At 43.9% G+C, this 16,053-nt stretch overlaps 1 pseudogene; it reads left to right on the top strand.

Annotated features, from left to right (window-relative positions):
* Positions 1 to 441: 441 nt before the first annotated feature.
* LOC100138077 (large ribosomal subunit protein eL6-like) lies at positions 442 to 1,599 on the top strand (annotated as a pseudogene).
* Positions 1,600 to 16,053: the final 14,454 nt, after the last annotated feature.

Genomic DNA, 16,053 nt, shown 5'->3' with positions numbered 1-16,053 from the left:
CACTGTTTGACATAAATCATAGCAATATTATTGTCATTCTGTCTCCTAAAGCAAAGGAAATAAAGGCAGAAATAAACAAATGGAACCTAGTTAGACATAAAAGCTTTTACACAGCAAAGGAAACTATCAACAAAACAGAAAGGCAATCAGCTGAATCAGAGGAAATATTTGCTAATGATATTATCAATAAGAAGTTAATATCCAAAATATATAAATAACCCATACAACTCAACATAAAAAAAAATTGAAAATGGGCAGAAGACCTAAATAGACATTTTTCCAGGGAAGACCTACAGATGGCCAACAAGCATGTGAAAAAGATGCTAAACATCATTAATAACTGGAGAAATGCAAATTAAAACCACAATGAGATATCACTTCACAGCTGTCAGAACAACTACCATCAAAAAGACCACAAGTAGCTCTTTCACGTCTTGAAAGATGGCAGGTGAAAAAGCTGAGAAGCCGATACGAAGGAGGGAAAAGCTGAGACAAAGAAGGCTGATTCTGGTGGCAAAGTTAAAAAGGTTAAGAAGTGCCGCTGAAATCCTGTCCTGGTCAGAGGAGTTGGCAGATACTCCCAACCGGCTATGTATTCCAGAAAGGCCTTGTACAAAAGGAAGTATTCAGCAGCGAAATCCAAGCTGAAAAGAAAAAGAAGCTGAAGGTTCTTGCTACTGTCACAAAACCAGTTGGTGGTGACAAGAATGTGTGTGCATGCTAAATTGCTTCAGGCCTGTCTGCCTCTTTGCGACCCTATGGACTGGGGCCCACCAGGCTCCTCTGTCCATAGGATTCTCCAGGCAAGAATACTGGAATGGGTTGCCATCCCCTTCTCTAGGGGATCTTCCTGCCCCAGGGATTGAACCCACATCTCCTGCATTGCAAGCAGATTCTTTACCATCTGAGACACCAGGGAAGCCCAAGAATGGTGTTTCCCAAGTGATTAAACTTCGCAAAATGCCTAGGTATTATCTTACTGAAGATGGGCCTCGAAAGCTGTTGTCTTGGCAAAAACCCTTCAGTAGCATGTGAGAAAACTGCACACTAGCCTCTCTCCTGGGCCCATTCCGAGTATCCTCACTGAATGCCGCCAAGGTGAGAGGTTGTTTCCCTAAAGCAGGTGAGCACTGGCTTGCTACTTGTGACTCGGTCTTTCCCCTCAATCGAGTTCCTGGGTATAAAACAAAATTTGTCATTGCCACCTCCACCAAAACGGATATCAGGGGTGTGAAGGCCCCAGAACATCTCACTGATGTTTACTTCGAGAAGAAAGGGACTTCCCTGGCTATCTGGTGGTTAGGACTCCACACATCCCCTGCAGGGGGCACTGGTTTGATCCATGGTCAGGAAAGTAAGATCCTGCAAGCCCAGTGGCGTGGCCAAAAAAAAAAAACTACATAAGCCAGGCACCGGGAAGGTGAGATCTTTGATGGGGAGAGAAAGAAGTAAAAAATTACAGAGCAGTGCCAGGGTGATCAGAAAGCTGTGGACTCACGGATTCTGCAAAGAGTCAAAGCTGTTCCTCAGCTCCAGGGCTACCTCCACTCTGTGTCTGCTCTCACAAATAGAATTCATCCTCGCAAAATAGTGTTCTAAACTTCTTTTGAAGAACCTAATTAAATAACTGGTCCGTTAAAAAAAAAAAAAAAGACCGTAAGTAACAAATGTTGGTGAGGATGTAGAAAGAAGGGAACTCTCAGGGAATTCCCTTGGTGGTCCAGTGGTTAGGGCTCCACGCTCTCACTGCCAACAACTCAGTTTTTATCCCTGATCAGGGAACTAAGATCCCACAAGCCACACAGTGTGGCCAAAAAAAAAAAAAAATTAATTAAAAAGAAGGGAATCCTCATATACTGTGAGTGGAAATGTAAATTGGTGCAGCCACTGAGGAAAACAGTGTGGAGGTGTCTTAAAACTCTAAAAATAGAACTGCCATCAGTTCAGTTCAGTCGCTCAGTTGTGTCCGACTCTTTGCAACCCCATGGACTGCAGCACGCCAGGCTTCCCTGTCCATCACCAACTTCCTGAGCTTACTCAAACTCATGTCCATTCAGCTGGTGATGCCATCCAACCATCTCATCCTCTGTCATCCCCTTCTCCTGCTGCCTTCAATCTTTCCCAGCATCAAAGTATTTTCCAATGAGTCAGTTCTTCACATCAGGTGGCCAAACTATTGGAATTTCAGCTTGAGCATCAGTCCTTCCAATGAATATTCAGAACTGATTTCTTCTAGGATGGACTGGTTGGATCTTCCTGCTGTTCAAGGGACTCTCAAGAGTCCTCTCCAATATCATAGTTCAAAAGCATCAATTCTTCAGTGCTCAGCTTTCTTTATAGTCCAACTCTCACATCCATACGTGACTACTGGAAAAGCCAAAGCTTTGACTAGACGGACCTTTGTTGGCAAAATAATGTCTTTGCTTTTTAATATGCTGTCTAGGTTGGTCATAACTTTTCTTCCAAGGAATAAGTGTCTTTAATTCTATGGCTTTAGCCACCATCTGCAGTGATCTTGGAGCCCCCCAAAATAAAGTCTGTCACTATTTCCATTGTTTCCCCATCTATTTACCATGAAGTAATGGGACCAGATGCCATGATCTTCGTTTTCTGAATGTTGAGCTTTAAGCCAACTGTTTCACTCTCCTCTTTCACTTTCATCAAGAGGCTTTTTAGTTCCTCTTCACTTTCTGCCATAAGGGTGGTATCATTTGTATATCTGAGGTTATTGATATTTCTCCCAGCAATCTTGATTCCATCTTGTGCTTCATCCAGCCCAGCATTTCTCATGATGTACTCTGCAGAGAAGTTAAATACACAGGGTGACAATATACAGCCTTGACATACCCCTTTCCCTATTTGGAGCCAGTCTGTTGTTCCATGTCCAGTTCTAACTATTGCTTCCTGACCTGCATACAGATTTCTCAGGAGGCAGGTCAGGTGGTCTGGTATTCCCATCTCTTGAAGAATTTTCCACAGTTTGTTGTGATCCATACACTCAAAGGCTTTGGCATAGTCAATAAAGCAGAAATAGATGTTTTTCTGGCACTCTCTCACTTTTTTGATGGCCCAGTGGATGCTGGCTATTTGATCTCGGTTCCTCTGCCTTTTCTAAATCCAGCTTGAACATCTGGAAGTTCACTGTTCATGTACTGTTGAAGCCTGGCTTGGAGAATTTTGAGCATTACTTTGCTAGCATGTGAGATGAGTGCAATTATGTGGTAGTTTGAGCATTCTTTAGCATTGCCTTTTGAGATTCTTTGGTATTGCTGTGGTGGCTGCGTGGTGATGGAGCAACTTTGAGGAGATACTCCATGTCCAAGGGCAAAGGAGAGGGGCAAAATCACGTTTAGAATCAAACCCATACCCGCCAGAGATGCTCAGAGGGCTCAAACAAACCTGATGTGCACCAGGACCCAGAGACCCCACAGAGACTGAGCCAGAACTGTGTCTGAGTATCTCTTGAGGAGGTACAGATCAGCAGTGGACTGCTGCAGGGGCAGGGGCTCTGGGTGCAGCAGACCTGGGTATGGCATAAGCCCTCTTGGAAGAGGTCACCATTAACACACCATAGAGCCACCAGAACTTACACAGGACTGGGAAACAGACTCTTGGATGGCACAAACAAAACTTTATGTGCACCAGGACCCAGGAGAAAGGAGCAGTGACCCCACAAAGACTGACCCAGGCTTGCCCATGAGTGTTCAGGAGTCTCCGGTGGAGGCGTGGGTTGGCGGTGGCCTGCTGCAAGGTTGGGGGCACTGTGTGCAGCAGTGCGTGCATGGGACCTTTTGAAGGAGGTCGCCATCATCATTACCTCCACCATAGTTTGGCCTCAGGTCAAACAATAGGGAGGGAACACAGCCCTGCCCATCAACAGAAAATTGGATTACAGATTTACTGAGCATGGCCCTGCCCATCAGAACAAGACCCAGTTTCCCCCTCAGTCAGTCTCTCCCATCAGAAAGCTTCCATAAGCCTCTTATCCTTCTCCATCAGAGGGCAGACAGAATGAAAACCACAACCACAATCACAGAACACTAACCAATCTGATCACATGGACCACAGCCTTGTCTAACTCAATGAAACTAAGCCATGCCCTGTGGGGCCACCCAAGACAGGTGGGTCATGGTGGAGAGTTCTGACAAAACGTGGTCCACTGGAGAAGGGAATGGCAAAGCACTTCAGTATTCTTGCCTTGAAAACCCCATGAACAGTATGAAAAGGCAAAAAGATAGGATACTGAAAGATGAACTCCCCAGGTTGGTAGGTGCCCAATATGCTACTGAAGAAGAGTGGAGAAATAGCTCCAGAAAGAATGTTGAGATGGAGCCAAAGCAAAAACAACACCCATTTGTAGATGTGATTGGTGATGGAAGTAAAGTCCAATGCTTTAAAGAGCAATATTGAATACGAACCTGGAATGTCAGGTCCATGAATCAAGGCAAATTGGAAGTGATCAAACAGGAGATGGCAAGAGTGAACATCGATAGTTTAGGAATCAGCGAACTAAAATGGACTGGAATAGGTGAATTTAACTCAGATGACCATTATATCTACTACTGTGGCAAGAATCCCTTAGAAGAAATGGAGTAGCCGTCATAGTCAATAAGAGAGCCCAATATGCAGTACTTGGATGCAATCTCAAAAACGACAGAATGATCTCTGTTCGTTTCCAATGCAAACCATTCAATAGCACAGTAATCCAAGTCTATGCCCCAGCCAGTAATGCTGAAGAAGTTGAAGTTGAATGATTCTATGAAGATCTACAAGACCTTCTAGAACTAACACCCAAAAAAGATATCCTTTTCATTATAGGGGACTGGAATGCAAAAGTAGGAAGTCAAGAAATACCTGGAGTAACAGGCAAGTTTGGCGTACAGAATGAAGCAGGGCAAAGGCTAATAGATTTTTGCCAAGAGAACACACTGGTCATAGCAAACACCCTCTTCCAACAACACAAGAGATGACTCTACACATGGACATCACCAGATGGTCAATACCTAAATCAGATTGATTATATTCTTTGCAGCCAAAGATGGGGAAGCTCTATACAGTTAGCAAAAACAAGACTGGGAGCTGACTGTGGCTCAGATCATGAACTCCTTATTGCCAAATTCAGACTTAAATTGAAGAAAGCAGGGGAAACCACTAGACCATTCAGGTATGACCTAAATCAAACCCTTTATGATTATACAGTGGAAGGGACAAATAGATTCAAGGGATTGGATCTGATAGACAGAGTGCCTGAAGAACTATGCGCGGAGGTTCATGACATTGTACAGGAGGCAGGATGATTGTACAGGATTGTACAGGATGATCAAGACCATCCCCAAGAAAAAGAAATGCAAAAAGGCAAAATGGTTGTCTGAGGAGAACTTACGTTTAAAATAGCTGAGAAAAGAAGAGAAGCAAAAGACAAAGGAGAAAAGGAAAGATATACCCATTTGCATGCAGAGTTCCAAAGAATAGCATGGAGAGATAAGAAAGTCTTCCTCAGTAATCAATGCAAAGAAATAGAGGAAAACAATAGAATGGGAAAGACTAGAGATGTCTTCAAGAAAATTAGAGATAACAAGGGAACATTTCATGCAAAGATGGGCACAATAAAGGACAGAATTGGGAACTTCCCTGGTGGCTCAGACATGCAATCTACCTGCAATAAGGGAGACCTGGGTTCAATCCCTGGGTCAGGAAGATCCCCTGGAGAAGGCAATGGCAGCCCACTCCAGTACTCTTGCCTGGAAAATCCCATGGATGAAGGAGCCTGGTAGGCTACAGTCCATGGGGTCACAAAGAGTCGGACATGACTGAGCAGCTTCACTTTTTTCACTAACAGAAGCAGAAGATATTAAGAAAAGGTGGCAAGAATACACAGAAGAACTATACAAAAAAGGTCTTCACGACCCAGATAATCATGATGGTGTGATCACTCACCTAGAGCCAGACATCCTGGAATGTGAAGTCAAGTGGGCCTTAGGAAGCATCACTACAAACAAAGCTAGTGGAGGTGATGGAATTCCAGTTGAGCTATTTCAAATCCTAAAAGATAATGCTGTGAAAGTGCTGCACTCAATATGCCAGCAAATTTGGAAAACTCAGCAGTGATCACAGGACTGGAAAAGGTCAGTTTTCATTCCAATCTCAAAGAACTACCATATGATGCAACAATTCCACTCCTGGTTATATATCCAAAACATACACACACAAAACTGAAAGCACTAATTCAAAAAGATACATGCACCCCAATGTTCATAGCAGCATTATTTATGATTGCCAAGATATGGAAGTAATCTAAGTGTTCATCACCAGGTGAATGGATGAAGATGTGGTAAATATATACAATGGAGCTTCCCTGCTGGCTCAGATGGTAAAGAATCTGCCTGCAATGTGGGAGACCTGGGTTTGATCCCTGGGTTGGAAAGATCCCCTGGAGAACTCCTTATTGGAGTGGCATGGCTACCCACTCCAGTATTCTTGCCTGGAGAATTCCATGGACAAAGGAGCCTGGTTGGCTATAGTCCATGGGATTGCAAAGAGTCAGACACGACTGAGTGACTAACACACACACACACACACACATACAATGGGATACTACTCATCCATAAAAAAGAATTAAATTCTGTCATTTGCAACAACATGGATGGACTTGGAGGGCATTAGGCTAAGTGAAATAATTAGACAGATAGACATATGGTGGTGGTGGTGATTTAGTCGCTAAGTCGTGTCTGACTCTTGCAAACACATGGACTGTAGCCCGCTAGGCTCCTCTGTCCATGGGATTTCCCAGACAAGAACGCTGGAGTGGGTTGCCATTTCCTTCTCCAGGGGATCTTCCCCACTCAGGAATCAAATCCACGTTTTGTTTCCTGCATTGCAAGTGGATTTTTCACCACTGAGCCACCAGGGAAGCCCGAAGACATATGATATATATGATACTATGTGTGGAATCTAAAAATTAAAACAAACTAGTGACTATAACCTGGAGGAGGGTATGGCAACCTCCTCCAGTATTCTTACCTGGAGAATCCCCATGGACAGAGGAGCCTGGCGAGCTATGGTCCATGGGGTCGCAAAGAGTGGGACACGACTGAGCAACTAAGCATAGCACACAGCACAGTTACTGTAACAAAATGGAAAGAAACTCACAGGGGCAGAGAACAGAATAATGTCAGTGGGAAGAAGGAATGGGGGCGAGGCAAGAGATGGGTAGGGGATTCAGAGATACAAACTGCTATGTATAAAATAAATGAGCTACAAGGATATATTGTACAACACGGGGAATATAGCCAGCATATTAGAATAACTATAAAAGAAGTGTAAGCTTTAAAACTGAATCGATAGGTTGTACACTAGTAACTTACATGATATTGTACATCAACTATATCTCAATTCTAAAAAGATTAAAAAAAACAAACCATTTTCTACTCAGAAAAAAAAAAAGCTGTGAACTGATTAGAATCCCATCCTAGGTGAACAGTGACGTCCTGGCCACCACTCTGAGCAAAGTCCCAATCCAAAAGGTCCATCTTAACTCATCTGACTGGGCTTATGAGAATGGGTCAGGGAGAGGCCAAAAGTGTGTGTGTGTTGGGGGGTGACTGGCAGAGGGATGAGATGGGAAGAGAGGCTCCGGGGAGAGGCAGCAGGGAGGGGCGTGTTGGCAGCAGTCTCCACCCCAGAAGGCAAGCCTGAACCTCAATTCCCTGTCAGTGAAATAGGCGACCAATACCCTCTTTGCAGGATTGTGAAAAGTAAACATGAGGCTCGGCACAGGAGTGACTGGAAGTGAATTTGCTTCTTGGAAGCTCAAAGTAGTACATTTCCCATTATTACTGGTGCTGAGTTTTGATATGCCAAGAGCTCCAGCAAGCCAACTAGACCTGGGAGGAGGATGGTTAGAGATGCCCTAGTAGGTCCCTCCAGCCCACTGTTTCACGGGAGCCAGGTACAAACCCAAGCTTTGGAGGCAGCAGACCCGAGCCTAAAACCTGTTGTTGTTGTTCAGTCACTCGGTTGTGTCCAACTCTTGAGACTCTTGGACTGCAGCATGCCAGGCTTCCCTGTCCATCACCAACTCCTGGAGTTTTCTCAAATTCATGTCCATCGAGTCGGTGATGCCATCCAACCATCTCATCCTTTGTCATCCTCTTCTCCTCCTGCCTTCAATCTTTCCCAGCATCGGGGTCTTTCCCAATGAGTCAGTTCTTCACATCAGGTGGCCAAAGTATTGGAGCTTGAGCTTTAGCATCAGTCCTTCCAATGAATATTCAGGACTGATTTCCTTTAGGATGGACTGGTTTGATCTCCTTGCAGTTCAAGGGACTCTCAAGAGTCTTCTCCAACACCACAGTACAAAAGCATCAATTTTTTGGCACTTAGCTTTCTTTATAGTCCAACTCTCACATCCATACATGACTACTGGAAAACCCATAGCTTTGACTGTATGGACCTTTGTCAGCAAAGTGAGGTCTCTGCTTTTTAATATGCAGTCTTGGTTTGTCATAGCTTTTCTTCCAAGGAGCAAGCATCTTTTAATCTCATGGCTCCAGTCATTGTCCACAGTGATTTTGGAGCCCAAGAAAATGAAATCTGTCACTGTTTTCATTTTTTCCCCATCTATTTGCCATGAAGTGATGGGACCAGATGCTGTGATCTTAGTTTTTTGAATGTTGAGTTCTAAGCCAGCTGTTTCACTCTCCTCTTTCACCTTCATCAAGAGGCTCTTTAGTTTCTCTTAGTTTTCTGCCATTAGGGTGGTGTCATCTGCATATCTGAGGTTATTGGTATTTCTCCCAGAAATCTTGATTCCAGCTTGTGCTTCATCCAGCTTGGCATTTTGCATGATGTGCTCTGCACAGAAGTTAAATAAGGAGGGTGATAGTATACAGCCTTGATGTACTCCTTTCCCAATTTGGAACCAGTCCATTGTTCCATGTCTGGTTCTAACTGTTGCTTGTTGGTCTGCATACAGTTTATCAAGAAACAGGTAAGGTGGTCTGGTATTTCCATCTCTTTAAGAATACTCCACAGTTTGTTGGGATCCACACAAGGCTTTAACGCAATCAATGAAGCAGAAGTAGATGTTTTTCTGGAATTCCCTTGCTTTTTCAGGCATCCCTGGTGACCCAGACAGTAAGGAATCTGCCTGCAATGCAGGAGACGCTGGGTCAATCACTGGGTTGGGAAGATCCCCTGGAGATGGACATGGCTACCCACTCTAGTATTCTTGCCTGGAGAATTCCATCGACAAAGGAGCCTGATGGGCTACAGTCCATGGGATCGCAAAGAGTTGAACATGACTGAGTGGCTAATACACATTTGCTTCTTCTATCATCCAGTGGATATTGGAAATTTGACCTCTGGTTCCTCTGCCTTTTCTAAACCCGGCTTGTACTGGAAGTTCTCAGTTCACGTACTGTTGAAGCCTAGTTTGGAGAATTTTGACCAACACTTAGCTAGCGTGTGAGATGAGTAGAATTGTGTGGTAGTTTGAACATTCTTTGGCATTGCCTTTCTTTGGGATTAGAATGAAAACTGACCTTTTCCAGTCCTGTGACCACTGCTGAGTTTTCCAAATTTGCTGGCATGTTGAGTGCAGCACTTTCAAAGCATCATCTTTTAGGATTTGAAATAGCTCAACTGGAATTCCATCTCCTCCACTAGCTTTGTTTGTAGTGATGCTTCCTAAAGCTCACTTAACTTCGCATTCCAGGATGTCTGGCTCTAGGTGAGTGATCACACCATCGTGGTTATCCAGGTTATTAAGAGCTTTTTTGTACAGTTCTTCTGTGTATTCTTGCTACCTCTTCTTAATATCTTCTGCTTCTGTTAGGTCCATACCGTTTCTGTCCTTTATTGTGCCCATTCTTGCATGAAATGGTCCTTTGATGCCTCTAATTTTCTTGAAGAGATCTCTAGTCTTTCCCATTCTATTGTTTTCCTCTATTTCTTTGCACTGATCACTGAGGAAAGCTTTCTTATCTCTCCTTGCTGTTCTTTGGAACACTGCATTCAGATGGACATATCTTTCCTTTTCTCCTTTGACTTTCACTTTTTTTCTTTTCCCTACTATTTGTAAGCCTTCCTCAGACAACCATTTTGCATTTCTTTTTCTTGAAGACGGTTTTGATCATCACCTTTTGTACAAAGTTATTAACTTCTGTCCGTAGTTCTTCAGGCACTCTCTCTATCAGATCTAATCCTTTTAATCTATTTGTCACTTCCACTGTATAATCATAAGGGATTTGAATTAGGTCATATCTGAATAGCCTAGTGGTTTTCCCTACTTTCGATTTAAGTCTGAATTTTGCATTAAGGAGTTCATTTTATGAGCCACAGTCAACTCCCGGTCTTGTTTTTGCTGACTGTATACAACTTCTCCATCTTTGGCTGCAAAGAATATAATCAATCTGATTTCGGTGTTGACCATCTGGTGATGTCCATGTGTAGAGTCATCTCTTGTGTTGTTGGAAGAGGGTGTTTGCTATGACCAGTGTGTTCTCTTAGCACAACTCTATTAGCCTTTGCCCTGCTTCATTTTGTACTCCAAGGCCAAACTTGCCTGTTACTCCAGGTATTTCTTGACTTCTTACTTTTGCCTTCCAGTCCTCTATGATGAAAAGGACATCTTTTTTGTGTATTAGTTCCAGAAGATCTTGTAGGTCTTCATAGAACTGTTCAGCTTCCTCAGCATTAATGGTTGGACATAGATTACTGTGATGCTGAATGGTTTGCCTTGGAAATAAACTGAGATCATTCTGTCGTTTTGAGATGGCACCCAAGTACTGCATTTCAGACTCTTTTGTTGACTGTGATGGCTATTCCGTTTCTTCTAAGGGATTCTTGCCCATAGTAGTGGATATAATGGTCATCTGAATTGAATTCACCTATTCCCTTCCATTTTAGTTCGCTGATTCCTAAAATGTTGATGTTCATTCTTGCCATCTCCTGTTTGACCACTTCCAATTTGCCTTGATTCATGGCCTAACATTCCAGGTTCCTATGCAATATTGCTCTTTACAGGATCGGACTTAACTTCCATCTCCAGTCACATCCACAACTGGATGTGGATTCTGTCCTTTATTATGCTCAAAACCTGCCTCTGAGCTTACTCATTGGGTTACCTTAGGAAAATCGTTCTTAACTCACAGAGATTATTTTCTTCTTCTCTGTAAAATCAGATGTTACTTTTGATCTCATGAGTTTGCTGTGAGGATGAACTGAGAATACAAAAAGCAAGCATTTAGTCAAGTACCTGACAGTGTAAATGTTCAAGAAATAGCGACAATTATTTAAAAATTTTTTTCTCCCTCTTACTCTTCCTGAAACTGCAACTAAGGACTGACTGACTGCAGTATGTCCATTCCTTCATTCACTCTTTTAATATTTCATTCATTCATTTCAACATTTATTAAGCCAGACAATGTGCTACAGCCTAAGAACACAAGACTAGGAAATCATTAAAACAAGAAAAATACATGTATTTCTCCTTTACTGTATCCCTAGCTGTTAGGCTTTGAATAAATAATGGCCATATGAACAAATAGTATTATCTATTTTCTTGAGCACATGTTACATGCCAGGTGCGAAGGTGTGTTTTTTTTTTTTTTTTTTTTGCCAGTTCCATGATGTTTGAGGGAATCTCAGTTCCCACACCAGGGACTGAACCCAGGGCCTCTGCAGTAAAAGCTTATAATCCTAACCACTGGACTGCCAGGGAATTCCTAAGCTAAGCATTTTGTCTGCATTAGTGCAATGTATCCTCAGAAGAATCCTAGAGCATAAGACCTGTAAAAATCTCATTTGCTGATGTTTATGTAAAACTGAGGCTCAGAGTGGTTAAGCAGTTTAGTTGACCAGAGTCACAAAGGCAGGAAATGGAGACCCTCTAATCAGTATCAGTTTAGTTCAGTCTCTCAGTCGTGTCCAACTCTTTGTGACCCCATGGACTGCAGCACACCAGGCTTCCCTGTCCATCACCAACTCCAAAAGCTTGCTCAAACTCATGTCCATCGAGTTGGTGATGCCATCCGACCATCTCATCCTCTGTCCTCCCCCTCTCCTCCTTCCTTCAATCTTTCCCAGCATCAGGGTCTTTTCCAAAGAGTCAGTTCTTCGCTTCAGGTGGCCAAAGTATTGGAGCTTCAGCTTCCGCATCAATCTTTCCAATGAATATTCAGGGTTGATTTCCTTTAGGATTGACTGGTTTGATCTCCTTGCAGTCCAAGGGACTCTCAAGAGTCTTCTCCTAATGACTGAATTATTTTTTTTTATTATCATTGCTATCATTATACCTGATTTCCAGGGGCTTATACTGAAGGTCAGATGGCCTTTTCCTGCCCGGACTTACCCTATACGGGCTGCTGCTATGGCTACACACTTGGGCAGATTTGGGTTCAATTCCAGTTCATCGCTGGCGAGTTACCTGCCTTCCCAGAACCTCAGCTTCCAGTTCCACTCCTGAGAAATGAGATTGAGTAGGGGTTAAATTTGCCTGGAGTAATGGCAAATTTGGCCTTGGAGTACAGAATGAAACAGGCCAAAGCCTAATAGAGTTTTGCCGAGAGAACACTCTGGTCATAGCAAACACCCTCTTCCAACAACACAAGAGAAGACTCTACACACGGATATCACCAGATGGTCAACACTGAAATCAGATTGATTATATTCTTTGCATCCAAAGATGGAGAATCTCTATATAGTCAGCAAAAACAAGACTGGGAGCTGACTGTGGCTCAGATCAGGAACTCCTTATTGCCAAATTCAGATTTAAATTGAAGAAAGTAGGGAAATCCACTAGGCCATTCAGGTAAGGTATCAAACCCCTTACGATTATACAGTGGAAGGGACAAAGAGATTCAAAGGATTAGATCTGGTAGTGTCTGAAGAACTATGGACGAAGATTCAAGGTTCGTGACATTGTACAGGAGACAGGAATCAAAACCATCCCCAAGAAAAAAGAAATGCAAAAAGGAAAATGGGTGTCTGAAGAGGCCTTACAAATAGCTGTGAAAAAAAGAGAATTGAAAGGCAAAGGAGAAAAGGAAAGATATCCATTTGAATGCAAAGTTCCAAAGAATAGCAAGGAGAGATAAAGCCTTCCTCAGTGATCAGTGCAAAGAAATAGAGGAAAACAATAGAATGGGAAAGACTAGAGATCTCTTCAAGAAAATTAGAGGCATCAAAGGACCATTTCATGCAAGAATGGGCACAATAAAGGACAGAAACGGTATGGACCTAACAGAAGCAGAAGATATTAAAAAGAGGTAGCAAGAATATACAGAAGAACTATACAGAACTATACAAAAAAGATCTTCACGATCCAGATAATCACGATGGTGTGATCGCTCACCTAGAACCAGACATCCTGGAATGCAAAGTCAAGTGGCCTTAGGAAGCAGCACTATGAAAAAAGCTAGTGGAGGAGATGGAATTCCAGTTGAGTTATTTCAAATCCTAAAAGATGATGCTGTGAAAGTGCTGCAGTCAATATGCCAGCAAATTTGGAAAACTCAGCAGTGGTCACAGGACTGGAAAAAGTCAATTTTCATTCCAATCCCAAAGAAAGGCAATGCCAAAGATTGCTCAAACTACTTCATGATTGCACTCATCTCACACACTAGTAAAGTAATGCTCAAAATTCTCCAAGCCAGGCTTTGACAGTATGTGAACTGAGAACTTCCACATGTACTGGAAGCTGGTTTTAGAAAAGGCAGAGGAACCAGAGATCAAATTGCCAACATCTGCTGGATCATCGAAAAAGCAAGAGAGTTCCAGAAAAACATCTACTTCTGCTTAATTGACTACACCAAAGCCTTTGACTGTGTGGATCACAACAAACTGTGGACAATTCTTCAAGAGATGGGAATACCAGACCACCTGACCTGCCTCCTGAGAAATCTGTATGCAGGTCAGGAAGCAACAGTTAGAACTGGACATGGAACAACAGACTGGTTCCAAATAGGGAAAGGGGTATGTCAAGGCTGTATATTGTCACCCTGCTTATTTAACTTATATGCAGGGTACAAACATGCTGGGCTGGATGAAGCTGGAATCAAGATTGCTGGGAGAAATATCAATAACCTCAGATATGCAGATGACACTACGCTTATGGCAGAAAGCAAAGAACTAAAGAGCCTCTTGATGCAAGTGAAAGAGGAGAGTGAAAAAGTTGGCTTAAAACTCAACATTCAGAAAACTAAGATCATGGCATCTGGTCCCATCACTTCATGGCAAATAGATGGGGAAACAGTGAGAGACTTCATTTTGGGGGGGGTTCCAAAATCACTGCTGATGGTGGCTGCAGCCATGAAATTAAAAGACGCTTACTCCTTGGAAGAAAAGTTAAGACCAACCTAGACAGCATATTAAAAAGCATACAGAGACATTACTTTGCCAACTAAGGTCCGTCTAGTCAAAGCTATGGTTTTTCCAGTAGCCATGTATGGATGTGAGAGTTGGACTATAAAGAAAGCTGAGCGCCAAAGAACTGATGGTTTTGAACTGTGGTGTTGGAGAAGACTCTTGAGAGTTCCTTGAACTGCAAGGAGATCCAACTAGTCCATCCTAAAGGAGATCAGTCCTGGGTGTTCATTGGAAGGACTGATGCTGAAGCTGAAACTCCAATACTTTGGCCACATGATGCAAAGAACTGATTCATTGGAAAAGACCCTGATGCTGGGAAAGATTGAAGGCAGGAGGAGAAGGGGACCACAGAGGAAGAGATGGTTGGATGGCATCACCGACTCAATGGATATGAGTTTGAGTAAACTCTGGGAGTTGGTGATGGACAGGGAGGCCTCGTGGGCTGCAGTCCATGGGGTCACAAAGAATCAGACACGACTGAGCGACTGAACTGATAGAGGGGTAAAATGAGAAAATGCCCAGCACCTTGCCCAGTGTACCAGAGTCGCTTGATAAGTGTTATTCCCTTTCTTTCCTCCTTCCTTCCAGCCCTCCAGGACCACTGTCGGTCTGCACACTACGAAGGGTGCAGAGGACGCCGCACTCTTCCGTCGGACTCTGGCGCAATACCGAGCACTGCCTCCAGGGGGTGCCATCACACCGACACCCCCTCCAGGACCCCTCGCCCCAGGGATTGTTGTTCCCACCGTGGCCGCGCGGGGTCGCCTGGGCCTAGAGTTTTCAGGGACCGAGGGAGCGCGGGAGGCGGGGAAGGTGGAGCCCGCGATGATGAATGAAGTTGGTTCTTCGGGTATTACAGTGATAATAATAAACCATAATAATAGTAACAGCACCGGATCCAGCAGTAACCAGCTGTTACCGATTTAAAAGGCGCATTCGCGTGCTGAGAGGCGGTGGGACTCAAGGGAAGGAGCCAGGCTGAGTCTAATCCAGACCGCTCATTCTCGCGTTCCGGGCGCTCTGTAGCCTTGAGCCTCTCTGAGCCTGCTTCATCAGCATTAAAATGGAAACCAAATAATACGGTTCTTGAGAGGAATGCTAAAGCTGAAACTCCAGTACTTTGGCCACCTCAAGCGAAGGGTTGACTCATTGGAAAAGACTGATGCTGGGAGGGATTGGGGGCAGGAGGAGAAGGGGACAACAGAGGATGATGGCATCACCGACTCGATGGACGTGAGTTTGAGTGAACTCCGGGAGTTGGTGATGAACAGGGAGGCCTGGCGTGCTGCGATTCATGGGGTCGCAAAGAGTCGGACACGAATGAGCGACTGAACTGAACTGAGAGGAATAAATGGCGCTCTTGCAGAGCTCAGCGGAAAGCGACTTGAGTAAGTGCATTTACTGTATTGATAGTTCTACCCTCTGCCCTGTGAGGGAGCTATTATTCAATTCCCTTTACTGCTAAGGATACTTGGGAGGCCTTCCCCAGGCTCCCTGGGCTGGGTCTCTCTCCTAGGAGAGCCCAGAGGCTAGTCGAGGAGCTCACCCCCTAAACCCACCGCTCAGCAGCTGTCTCCTCTCTCTGGAAGTGCAGGTTCCCCTTCAGACCCTCAGGTTCCTCTGTATACTGCCTTTCCACCCCTAGGTACAGTACGGCTTCCCTGTTACCTCAGGGGGTAAAGAATC

The sequence above is a fragment of the Bos taurus genome, chromosome 2 (genome assembly GCF_002263795.3).
Source record: "Bos taurus isolate L1 Dominette 01449 registration number 42190680 breed Hereford chromosome 2, ARS-UCD2.0, whole genome shotgun sequence".
NCBI lineage: Eukaryota > Metazoa > Chordata > Mammalia > Artiodactyla > Bovidae > Bos > Bos taurus.
The sequence above is the reverse complement of the archived record's forward strand: the minus strand, read 5'-3'. Positions and strand labels throughout refer to the sequence as shown.